A 13,929-nucleotide genomic window follows, 5' to 3' on the forward strand; every position below is an offset into this window, starting at 1 on the left:
CCCGTCGCGCCGTCCCCGCCGTCGCCGCCCCGGCCGTCGCCTCGCCTCGCCGTCGCCTCGCCCGCTGTGAGCCCTCCCCGAGCCCGTACACACACACACACACAAGCATGTTCAATTAGGTTAGATAATTAGTCTTTAATTAGTTTAGATTATTTAGATTATTATTTTGTATGTTTAATTAGTTTAGATAATTAGTGTTTAATTAGTACACACACGTATTTTGTATGTTTAATTAGTTCAGATTATTTAGATTATTATTTTTTCACTATTATATATGTATGAATGCATGTTAGATGGATATAATTAGTGTTTAATCAGTTAGAAATTAGTGTTATATAGAAATGTTAGAAATTAGTGTTATATAGAAATGTTAGAAATGTTAGAAATTTTAGTGTTATTTAGGTTATTTAGATTAGCATAATTAGTGTTATATAGAAATGTTAGAAATTTTAGTTATCAAAATCCAATCATTAAAAAAATGTTACTTTTTGCGGGCATATAGCTAGTATTTGTTCTCGACGATGCCCGGCCCGCATCCTCGCCGTCGACCCGTCCGCGATGACGTCCAGCCGACCCATGTCCGGGACTAGGCTCCGCCGGGCTGGCACTGGGAGGTGCTGCCTGGAGGGGCGCGCCGCTTGATGAGGAACCCGGCCCCGGGTCCCTTCGTCGACCCTGATCTCGTTTGGTGGCGTTCGCGTGGGCCAGTTTCGGTGCGGAGGGACCCGGCCCCGCCGGAGGTGGTACGTCGCCGTATCAGGGAGGAGGACGAGCACGTCCATCGCTACATGGTTGCGTTAGAGGGCGGCAGGTTCTCCAATACCTGGCAGTATCTTCGGGGATCTCACTTCAGCTATGATCCTGTGAGGGTTCCTTCTCTTTGGGTGTCCACCGCCCACGCCGTAGGAACCGCGAGTGTCCTAGATTCTTCTGTAGTATTCGATCTTTAATTAGCTAGCCAGTGATGTACTATTCAATATTATATATTATTCGAGACGATGTATTCGAGATTATATCTATTATTCTAGACGAAGTATTCGAGATTATATCTATTATTCGAGACGATGTAATTTGAATACTAAATTGTTTTATATTTCTTTTGAATTAGTTAAATAAAAACTATGGCAGACAATACCGACAGAGAGGGAGAACAGACCATGTTCAATATGATACGCGGGCCAAATGATGATCAGAATGAAGAAGATTATGACGGCTCCGAATTTCTAAACAACACCGGAGAGGGTGATATGATATTCGATTGCGACGACCGAATTGATGAAGTCATGAACTACGATTATGACGATGACGAAGAACATGTTGATCCTGAAACAACAAAGACCGGCGAGGTATATATATTGATATAAGCAGGTATCTGGTGATCATCACATGTTTTAAATGACTTGAAGATATATTAACGAATCGATCTTTGTTCTTTCAGCCATCCGGATCGAGCAAATCTTCAGGCAAAAGGACGAAACGAGGCCCGAACAAAAAGTTGAAGGAGGGCGTAAAGTACAATATCGAGGCAGTCAGACCTAATGGCGAACCATTAGCGCCTAAGAAGATTGCGGACAAGTTCATTCATCAGTGCGGAGTGCTTGTGAAGGACCAACTCCCGATCTCCCTTCAAGAATGGAGAGAGCCAGCAAAAGACAAAAGACAAAAAGGCAAAGAGGACGCTGCTCCACGTCCAGATGTTACTTTTGTCGACAAGAATCAAAAAGATCTGCTTTGGGATACTCTCATGGAACATTTCACCCTACCAGATCATTTCACAGAAGCAGATGTGCAGAAAGTCAAGGACGCTGCTCTTAGGAAGATGGCGGTTGCATTTAAGAACCACAAGAATCGTGAATGGGACAAGTACGTCAAGGGAGGAAGGAAGACTCCAGTATTCAAGGGAACACTAGAGAACCAACGTGCTCATCGGGACGATTTCGTGAAATTCAAGGATTCGGAATTAGCTAAGGAACGGTCGAGAATAAACAAGAAGAATGCCGAAAAAAGGATAAGTTCCATAAGTTGGGGCCAGGTGGCTATGCGGTGGCAATGCCTAAGTGGGATAAGTCTGAGAAAGAGATGGAGGATGCAGGTGCCACTCCGGTTACTAAGAGCTGGCCCCCCAGGGTCAGGACTTGGTTCTATGCGCATGGGGGGGAGTTGGACCCGAAGACAGGCAATGTTTCGACGAGGGCAAGTCTGAAGGGAGCCGACGATGCGATACTTGTTGCAATAGAAGAGGCACGATCGGGGGTGTTCCAGCCCAACAGAGAGAACGACGAACTTATGCGTGCCCTGGGAAATCCTAAACACCCGGGAAGAACACGAGGCAAGGGCGCTATTCCGTGGTATGAGGGGTTCTTAGACTGGAACAACGACTACAGAACCCGTGCGAGAAAGAAGATTACGGAGGAGAAGAAGAGGAAGATGGAGGAGGAGCAGAGGAAGCGGGACTATGAACGCCTTCAAGGCCTAGAAGCAAGTCAAGCGGAATTGGTAGTCAAATTCCAGCGGCAGCAGGAGCAGATCGACTCACTTACCCAGCAAAGGGGGTCTCAGCAGCTGCAGCAGCTAGCGAATGATCCAGCATTGGATAGCACCGCCCCATCCATGCCGAGAAGCAGCGTGGGTTCCGCCCCGGACGACGCAATGCTGGGTAGATACCCCGTGGATGACATCACGGAGAACACTAGCTGCGAGCTACACGTCAAAATAAAGAACATATCCATGAAGGTGTCGGACGCCATTGCTTTTACAAATCCCCCCGAGGCAACCTTCCATTGCAACCTGATTCCAGCGGGCTATGCTCGTGTCTTGGTTGATGAGGTGGTGGACCCATATTCGGAGCTAGAGCTTGACTATCCTGGACGTGACGATGAGCGCTTTCTCGGAGACGCCAAACATTGTATCATCCTATGGAAAAAGGATTGCATCATCATTCGAAGGCCACCGACACCGAGTCAGCCGACTCCTCGTCGAAGTCCGCCACCGAGTCAGCAGTCTCCCGCTCCTGCAAGTCCACCAAGTCCGGCAAAGTGTCAGGCCACTCCTCCTCCAAGTCCGACAAAGTGTCAGGCCACTCCTTCTCCTCCAAGTCCGCCACAACGTCAGACATCCACTCCTCCTCCAAGTCCGGCACAACCTCAGGCCACTCCTCCTCCAAGTCCGGCACAGCTTCAGGCGGCCACTCCTCCTCGTCCAACTCAGCCCCGTCGGCCGTCTCCGCCGCCTCAGCAATCACAGAAGAGACACCCCGCATCTATGGTGCGTAGCGGTACGAGTCGAGGTAGTACAGGAAGTACAGGTGGAGGCAAGCCATATAAATATGGTCCAAGCCTCACACCTCTTCCGCAGAGGGCTTATGACAGGTCCGAGGAGGAAATCGCAGCCATATCGAAGTCCGAGGTGGAAGCCCATTTTGCACCGAAACCACCAACGCCGCCAAGGGAGAAAGTGCCTGAGGAAAGGATTGACCACTTCATTCGTATGGCTCAACCACCAGCTCCCAAGCCTGTTGACACAGACTATGAGCGCCACATCAGTAATTTAAGTCTCAAGCTAACTGTAGTGATCCTTTTGATCAATCATTACCTGTAATTATCCTCACTATATTCTTTTCTGTGGTATTATATGCAGGATGAAGATGTATGAAATGAGAAAAGGTGGACACTATGGCATTGGGTTCATTGACCCAAACACCGTTAATGAATACACATGGAAATTAGATGAACGTCATCAAAAGTCCGTAGAGGACAGCATGCTAGAGTCCTTGAAGCGCCTCAAATACAATGAAGATATACTACTTCCTTACAACTTCCAGTGAGTCACACTATCTTGTACTACAAATTCTCTGTTTTTGCCTACTAGCTAGCTACATGTTTTTGCTTACATATGCCCGCTTAATTAAGACATGCAAACGTGTATGCATGCAGATATCACTGGGTCTTGTGTATCATTAAAGTTGACGCCGGAACAGTTGAAATATTGGACTCACTACTCAAAGAAAAAACTGACTATAACATCTTGTTTGGGATAGTCAACAGGTAATTTCAATCATTATTAACTATATATCTCGGCCTATTTAGTTCGTCATTTCATGATATGAACTATTTAATAACCCCTTTATTCATTTTCTTTTTCGGCGGGCAGGGCTTGGGCAAGGTTCATCAGGGTCACGGACGGCGAATGGAAAGAAAAGCTTAAATGGGGAAGACCCAAGGTAAGTAATTAAGTAGTACTAGCTAGCTAGCAAGCTGCCATCTCTTTAATTATCATGCTTGATTAATTATTATCTGATCAAATTCCATTCTCGTAAAGGCCCTGAAGCAGGCGCAGGGGACTGATCTGTGTGCATTCTGCGTTTGCGAGAACATTCGCATGATGGCGTCCGAAAGGAGCAGATCCCAAAGACAGGAATGGGTACGCTTGTCAAAACACTATTCACAATTTTTATACCATTATCGATATCTAGTCACACAATTAATACACATGTATATTGATCTCCTTCTTAACAGTTCAGAGAGGTGCGGGCGAAGCTCCTAGAAACGGAGCGCGTAGAAGCTCTTCAAGAGGAAATAGCGGGATTTTTGCTCGACCGGGTCATAAATCCGAAGGGAGAATACTATTACCCGCTACCGCCCCCATGAAAACCACTTCCAATTAGCATCGTGCTCCGAAGGCACCAATTAGGCTATAATGCCATTGGCTCCGAAGGCAACATGCATATGTAGGAGAAATTGTATATAGCTATACATGTGTGTATGTGTGAATTAATTAATATGATGGTTTGTGAGACATTGATGATATATATATGCATGATTGGTTCTACTAGAAATTCTATATATATATATATATATATATATATGTATATATATATATATATATATATATAGGGAAAATACATCCTACCACTAGGTGGTAGTTACCTCCATCTCTATTGCCGTTAGATTCTTTCAGATTCGTGCATTCCTAAACGGTCGGGCACAGTAAAACGTAATTAATCTTGAACCCGATTAGTTGTTGGCCGGACGTCCCAATTTTTATGGCGCAACCTTTCCTGGATGGATGCCATACAAAGATCTCTCTCTCCAAATCACATCTGCACCGAAATAATGGGATCTGGGGCAATTATCAACAAAAAATAAGGTATTCGGTATGGCCCTGCAATTTCCATCCATGCAGCCCGTGACATTCTTTGTTTGTTTGTGATTTCCGTCGTTCCATGTATAATCTTCATGCTAGATCGTCTCCTTTTATCTCCATTAATGTTCCGGAAGCACTAGCGAGCCACTTACGTATTTTATTGGCTGGTGGATTTTTCAGCTATCCGATATGCACCCCGCCATCCGGCCTGCCAGCATGGCCGACGCCGACGCCGCCGACGTCCCTCAAATCTGGTATTGGCTCCGCGTTTGCAGCACAACGCTAGCTGCATCGACTCACTCCTAAGGAACCAAGCTGTGTAATCCGCCGCGGCCGTCGAGTGCGCAAGGTGTCAGAGATCACTGAAATATACGCCGCCTTCATCAACACCAGATACATACCTGATCTGCTACCCCATAATCCAGCGGCAACAATGGCTACAAGACATGCATACGTATCATGACTATCTAGCTAGATGTTTTGCACGTTCTAAATCTCCTTGGCTTGTCCTTAGTAGAACTAGTTCGTTTTGCCTTGTGTATATCAGCAGGCCGGCGGCCAGGATTGTACAGATACAATCGATCATTGGACTCCACTATTGTTCATGTTAGTGAAATGTACTGATTGTAGCCTATGATGACAATACCTGTATGGTCACTAGAATGGTGTGCGGAGTATTCTTTTAGGACGGTTTACATACAACATACTTCAAGTTGAGGTATATATACATATACATGATGTGTACACATGAATGATAAAATATACTACTCCTTCCGTCTCAAAATAAGTGTCTCAACTTTGTACTAACTTTAGTACAAAGTTGTACAAAGATTAAGACATTTTTTTGAGACGGAGGGAGTATGTTAATCCTATAGTTTTATATTTTTGCAACTTAATTAAAAGAAAAACTCTCTTGTTTTTTGTCGACATACTCCATACCACTCTTGTTTATATACTCCACACTACCTTTCTAGAAATATACTTCGCACTATTAAAAAAAGATACTTCATACTCCATTTCGGTCATATACTACCTTTCTAGAAAAAATGTTCAGTGATATACTACATACTATATGAACTCCATACTACCTTAGTTCATATATACTCGATACTACCTTTCTAGAAAAAAATGTTCAGTGATATACTGCATACATTTTTTGTGTGATGTGATATACTCCCTCCGTTCCTAAATATTTGTCTTTTTAGAGATTCAAATGGACTACCACATACGGATGTATATAGACATATTTTAGAGTGTACATTCACTCATTTTGCTCCGTATGTAGTCACTTGTTGAAAACTCTAGAAAGACAAATATTTAGGAACGGAGGGAGTACTACATATTATATGAAACTAAAGGAGTATGATAGTATGAAAAATACTCCCTTTTCAACTTCCTTTTTTGTGATATACTTCTTTTTAGATTCATATACTCCTGAGATTAGATGAATATACTCATCTCTTCATTAATCCCTTTAACTAATAATTTAAAAATTCTCTGTTAAACATGCATAGTTCGGTACCATGGCCGGCCAACAACACTCTAAGCTAGTAGACATACACATAATTACAAGACGTGTTAATCCAGTTAACGTGTCAACATACTACTCTATAGATTCTATAAAAAAAATGATACTACTATGGATCGAACGGACTAGCGCATGCAACAGGCATGCATGCAGCGACAATCAAGTGGGTTGTTTAAACTAGCTGTAAATCGGCCGGATTATTTAATTAGAAAACTAGGTTGCATGCGAACAGATTCATGCGCCCGCAAACCCGATCTGTTCTATTGCACATCGACGGTGGATAATTAGGAGGTAACTACCCCTGCTTGTAGATAAAATTTGTCATATATATATATATATATATATATATATATATATATATATATATATATATATATATGCATAACGTGTACAATGTGTAGTATCGTAAAATACCAGTAAACGAAAAAGAATTAAAATGGAAACACAAAATTAAATGAAAAAGAAATCATAAAACTAAAACCCCCCAAACCTTATAGTATCGGTTGGTCTTACCAACCGGTACTAAAGGGCTCCAGGCCCCCGGAGCTGGCTCGTGCCACATGGTTGCCCTTTAGCACCGGTTCGTGCTGAACCGGTACTAAAGGGGGGGCCTTTAGTGACCACACTTTAGTGCCGGTTATGGAACCGACACTAAAGGGCCTTACGAACCGGTGCTATTGCCCGGTTTTGCACTAGTGGAATTGAGTTTGTGAGTTATGAAAAGAAGCACCATATTTTCAATGTGAAATTAAAGTATGTCGTCTACATGCTATCCTCATACATAATGTCCACAGCTTACGTAAAACCACATAAATTAAGACTTCAAACTAACAATAAAAATTTCCCAAGAACTTAACTAGGGTGCGCCCCTAGTTTCTCTCACATATAAGAAGAAAATATTTATTAATTCAATTAATAAGAAATATGCATCCAAGTTCAGGTTGGAGATAACTTAGTCAAGGGTGGTGAGATTGTATAGCCACTCTCCCACATAAGTAAGCTGGGTTTTCTGTCCTCATATATATGGCCATGTAAGTTTGCATTTTCCCATTCATCAAAATGAATAGGGGCATGCTCGATTCTCTGTAATGGAAAGACTATGTACAATAAACCCAAAGTGGTCAGACCCTTCTCCGGACCGTGTGCAAGTGGGAGCTACGTGTACCGAGCTGTCCTTTTTTGTAAATCGCGATGATGTCCTGATGCTCGGACAGTCAAAAAGAAATGTTGCTTGATCCATGTGTACCCAATTTTTCCTTTCCTCCTTTCAATGTGTTACCAAGAATTATACTTCTTATTAGGCAATAGGAAGGAAAAGTAGATTCAGTCATGGACCATTTATTTCTTACCAATCATGTATTGAACAATGTTTTTCAAAATACTCCATATTGCACAAAATTTTCCAGCTAATATCATGATTTCAATCTGGTTAAACAAAAACTTATTTGTGGGATTTTGAAATGCTAAATATTGGCGCAACATGACAATGCTTCAGATGTTGTGTGTTCCATCTATCAGAGGTTCAAATCCTACTTTTCATACTTATAATGTTGTAGAATCTCTAAGTATTTTAGCTAAAATGTAGAGTCTGTGGTGGATTTGTTGCTAAAATTGGCAGAGAGTGATATTATGTTGCATCTTAAAAGAGAAGCAAGTAATGCATTGGTTTCGAAGTACAACTTGTATTTTCAAAAGAAGACCTAATTTGTGCTTACCTTGTCAACATCGTGATACCCCTTCTTTCCGGTGAGTATCTCTAGGATTATTAAACCGAGACTATAGATATCAAGCCGGTACGAATGCCGGTATCTGATTTCAGTACTGTCAAAAAATTCTGGTGCTGTATATCCACTGCATAATTATATATCCATGTGATTGGTTAATCAGCAAGGTAATGCATGTGTTAGTACAAGTCATAGCATCATTTTTTTTAATTTTCAATAGGCTTAGCAAACTTACATCGTTCCTCCTTTCCCGGTAAAAACTCGGCTTTGCATTTCTTTAAAGCACCTTGATAGACCAAAATCAGCAATTTTTGGTACAAGATTAGCATCCAACATTATATTTGCGGGCTTTAAATCTAAGTGGACAATATTATGCTGATGAAGATGGTGTAACCCCTGACAAATTCCTGTGATAATTTGAAAATGGTCTCTCCACTTCGGTCTGTGAGATGTATCTACAAAAGGAAGAAGATAAAGGAAGTTTAGTATTATTTGACATACTTCCTATCAAATCTATAATATTGGGATGCTGAATGATATGATCTTTAGTAATGGAAAAAGAGATTAAACAAAAATGTACATGCCACATGATCCTACCAGTGATATACTCATAAAGATTCCCATTAGGAAGATACTCGAAGCAGAGCAACCTTTGGTGTACATCAGCCATGATGAATTTTTCATTGCACCTTTCCATACTCCCTTGTCTGTCAGCACAGTATCCCAGAAACCATACTATATTTTTGTGTTTCACCATCATGAGACATTCAACTTCTTGGTGGAATTCCTTTTCATCCATAAGCGTATTGGTCACCTCTTCACGGCCATAGTGGTACTCACAAGCTTTCCCTACAGTGAGAATATGCCTTGCCAGCAACAACTTCAGTTTGCAGATTAAGTTTGATCAAGACCGGGGCAGCTACTGTACCTTATAAACCACCGCAAACCCACCACTCCCAATTTCCTGCTCCACAGAGAAACCATTTGTGATTTGTTCCAGAAGTGACAGAGGCAGGGGCTTGGGCTCTGCCGTTTCATTACGTAGCATGGACTCCAGGTCCCTTGGTGTGATGGTAGATCGGCGATGCATTTGCAATTAAACGCCAAAGTAGTCCTGAAACAAGAGTAAGCGCGTTATTTGACAGTAGTACTACAAAAGTTTCATTCCTCGCTTGCGTACGGTAGGTCTTCCAGTCTATGCAAAAGTTGTCAAATCAATGGAGGCTAGAGCTTGAGATGATTAATCGTATCGTACCCAAGAGATTTTGCATAAGATTTCAGTTTCTACTAGTGGAAGAATCACAGGAATCACCTCCCCTGAGGTAATTAATGGACCCAACCACAGGCGGAGGACCCGGTAGGGCGAGGTTGGGCGCCCGCCCTACGTTGATTTTGTACGATGCAATTTGTACAGGTATACGCATCGCTGGATCGCTGGCTGGCTGGCTCCTGGTTGCCTCGCTAGGTAAAAAAAGGAGAAAAGGGAATGGGCCATCGAGCGAACGCAGGCCGCATTATTTGGGCCCTCAGTGCGACTAGGGCCAGCAGCGCCCAGATTGCTCCCCCAACAGCAGTTTCCCATCCGACTGGTGCATTCTTTTCCCTCAAAAAACAAAAGACCGGTGCATTCTTTTACCCTTAAAAAGGACAGCAGTTTCCCGATTCCCTCTCATCCGCTGGCTTGATTTTTCTTCACCGCCCCGATTGCTCTCTATGCACGCCTTGGTGAGAAGCGGGCGGCTGTGTGCTGCTATTGTGGTCAGCGACTGAGAGAGAGATTGGGATGGGACAAATTGTGAAAGATCGAGTGATGAGAGAGGCTTAGGCTGGGATTGGGATTTCTACTGATTAGCTATTTTTTTATGTGTGCGAGAGAGATGTGCTTATTACTGTAATTTGTGCGGCTGTTGTCGGCGTTTTTTCCAGTGAATGGGAAACGTAGAAATCTAGCAGATGGGTAAGAAAAGAAAGGGTACAACAAAGGTAAGAGTAAAGGTGCAAATTTATGGAAAAATAGATTTCTAAATTTGTGATCTGTGTGGTAAAATAGTGTGACAATGTACAATTCAGTGATCTTAGTGGTATTTTCATATTATGAATGGAGGCATATTATAATTTAATTTACGCCTTAGTGTCCGCCCACCTCAATTTTTTTTCGTCCTCCGCCACTGGACCCAACTAAAGCAAATTTAATCTGAAGAATCTGCTTCCAAGGAAACTTTGGTAATTACCTGTAAATGGAGGCTAGAGCTTGAGATGATATCGAGATTTTTGGATGTCAGCTCGGGCAGTTTCCGATTCGATATCTGGGTATTCCCATACACTATCGGCGTTTAACTATCGCGAGTGGAAGCATGTGGAAGAGAGACTTCAGAAACGTCTTGCCAGTTGGAAGGCCAAACTCTTGTCTTACGGGGGACGTTTGATCTTGATCAATTCTGTCCTAAGCAACATGGTTCTTTATATGTTGTCATTCTTCCACCTACCGAAAGGGGTTCTCCAGAGACTAGATTACTTTAGATCCAGATTTTTTTGGCAGTGCGATAATGAATCCAAGAAATATAGATTGGCTAGGTGGAGCATATTTTGCAGACCTAAAAGTCAAGGGGGGCTGGGAATTCAAGACCTTGAGATAAAAAATATTGCTCTTCTCAGCAAGTGGGTTTACAAACTACTCTCTGAGAATGGGGTATGGCAAGAGATCATTCGCAACAAGTATGTGGGATCAAATGCCATTTCTCAAGTTCATTGGAAACCCTGGGATTCGCACTTTTGGAGTGGCGTGATGAAGGCCAAGGAATTCTTTTTCCAATTTGGGACCTTCTCGGTTAGGGATGGTTCTCAGGTTCGATTCTGGGAAGACACCTGGCTAGGGAATAACCCACTAATGGTGCAATATCCGAACTTGTACAGGATTGTCAGACATAAATTTGTCACGATCAAACAAGTTTTAGGACAACAAAACCCTGATATTTCTTTCCGTAGGGACCTTCTTGGCCCTCGCCTGGCAGCATGGAATGAATTATTCACTCGTCTGGAGGACATTCAACTGTCAGGTGAGCCGGACGTCTTTCGATGGAAAAGAATGGCAAATTTTCGGTCAAATCTATGTATGATGCAATGGTTCATTGTGATGTTCCAGTTGATAACAGGAAATTGTGGAAGCTAAAAATTCCTCTAAGAGTGAAGATTTTCCTCTGGTTTCTACATAGAGGAGTCATCCTAACTAGAGATAATCTGGCACGACGAAACTGGCATGGTTCTAAGACATGTGTCTTTTGCCAACATGACGAGACTATTAGACACTTATTCTTTGAGTGCAAATTCGCTCGGGCAGTTTGGGCCATAGTTCAAGTAGCTTCTAATTTATACCCACCATGTAGTGCACGGAATATATTCGGCAACTGGTTGCGGGGTATTGATAAACAATTTTCTTCACACATTCTCGTGGGAGCGGCGGCATTATGCTAGGCATTGTGGCTTACCAGGAATGATGTGATCTTTAATAACAAATGTGTCTCATCTCCTATGCAGGTTATTCATGTTTGTAGACGATGGCTCCGTACTTGGTCTATCCTGCAGAGGCCGGAGGACAGAGACCTTTTTATGATGGCGTCTACACGGCTGGAGCATTCGGCCAAGGAGGGTTTCTACCCCCATGGATGGCGGTGTGATCTACGGATAGGATCTACCGCACCTTAGCCTCGACATGATTTATTTGCTTCGATTTGTACCGGATTATTTTTATTCTTAGGGCACTCTTGACTTTTTGGCTGTGTGCATCTAGCTATGCAGAGGCCGGGCTTTCTTTCGATGCGATTGTATCACCTTGATATATCTAGTCAATGAAATATCCTTTATTGAAAAAAGGTCAAAGAGAGCGAGCACTCACCTCGATGGTCGCCGCAAAGGAGCCTCCCTGATAGCGTGATCGCCGCCGGGGAAGAGACCAAACCTTGGAAGAGACTACCGGAGCGGCCGAGTCGGGGATGGGAGCGAGGCCGCTGCGGCGACGACGGACGACTACTCGGTTTATTTACGTGTGGTTTCATGATTTTTTATGCGTTACCATCTCTTTCTTTTTTGGACGTGTCTACCGGGCGGTTGGTGGCTCGATAGTAATCCGTGGCAGCCTCTCCATTTTTAGTATGTTTTTGTCTTAATCAAACAAAATTAGGAATTAATTTATCCTCCTAGCAAGAAAAAGACAAAGACTATACGACATGTTTAAGCAGAATTGCAAAAGCGCACATACGAGGATGTGTGAACGCATTTAATTTTTTTTTTTTTGAAAAACCATAACTTTTGAACGAAACATCGAAATTAAGATCCGCTTTCACTGCTGAAATCCCCGCGATGTCCTCTTCAAAACTAGATCCCACATGGATATGTTTCGACAAACTTTTTTTGTGCAATTTTGTCCCTATTGTGCAACGGGCTAGTTGTTGATGTGCAACTACCTAATAGGTGATGTGCAATTTTTTCTTTATCCATGGATGTGCAGTTTTTAATGATGACACCTCACCTCAAACTACTCACTATCAAGTGAGTTGTGCAACTTCGTCTACTACCCCAGCCAACTGCTTAGTAGTCGATGTGCAACTCTTCTCCTCGAGTTGGAAGTGCAATTTTCACTGTTTGCTACCTCGGTCAACTGCCAAGCAGTGGATGTACAACTTCGGAAATTGTCCCAGCCAACTACCTAACGGTTGATCTGCAAGTGTAACTTTTCCCCGTACCCGTGGATATGTAGTTTTCATTGCTAGCACCCCTTTTCACCCATCCCAACTAGTGAGATGTGTATCTTGAGGGTCTCACCTGTAGACAACTTTTCTCCACCCTCATTGTCTTTGTGCATTTTTTTCACCATTCAACAAATCCATGTCAGTGAGATGTGCAACTTTATCTGTTGCCCTGGCCAACTGCGTAGCAGATTCTGTGCAACTACTTCTATAGCCCCTGCCAACTGAAACTACATATACACAAGTATGGAGGGAAAGGAGTTTCCCGTCGACTACTAAAAAGTTAGCTCAAACAACAGAGTAAGTTGCACATATAACTGGTAGGGGTAGGTGGGGGCATGGTATGGCGATAATGAAAAATTATATCATCCATCAATAGAGAAGGGAAGGGTTGCACATCGACTAGTAGGTTGGACGAGTCTTTCTGCCAACAAACATCAATATTTGTGCAACTAGACTACATTGCCGCGCCAACTGAGTATATGTGTGTAACTAGTCCTGCCAACTAAACATCAATGTGTGTGTAACTAGACTACATTGCCGCCCCAACTGAGCATGTGTGTGAGTAACTAGTCCTGCCAATTAAACATCAATATGTGTGCAACTAGACTACATGCCGCGCCAACTGAGCATATGTGTGTGCCAACAATCCTGCCAAGTAAACATCAATTTATGTGCAACTAGACTACATTGCCGCGCCAACTGATCATATGTGTGTGCCAATAGTCGTGCCAACAAACATCAATGTTTGTGCAACTAGATTACATTGCCGCGCCAACTGAGCATATGTGTG

General features: G+C 42.9%; 1 pseudogene; it reads right to left on the reverse strand.

Moving 5' to 3' along the window:
- The window catches only part of LOC119349910, a 22,433-nt pseudogene extending 9,987 nt beyond the window's left edge, over positions 1–12,446 (reverse strand).
- Between the last annotated feature and the right edge of the window lie 1,483 nt (positions 12,447–13,929).

This window comes from Triticum dicoccoides, chromosome 1B, assembly GCF_002162155.2.
Source record: "Triticum dicoccoides isolate Atlit2015 ecotype Zavitan chromosome 1B, WEW_v2.0, whole genome shotgun sequence".
Classification (NCBI taxonomy): domain Eukaryota; kingdom Viridiplantae; phylum Streptophyta; class Magnoliopsida; order Poales; family Poaceae; genus Triticum; species Triticum dicoccoides.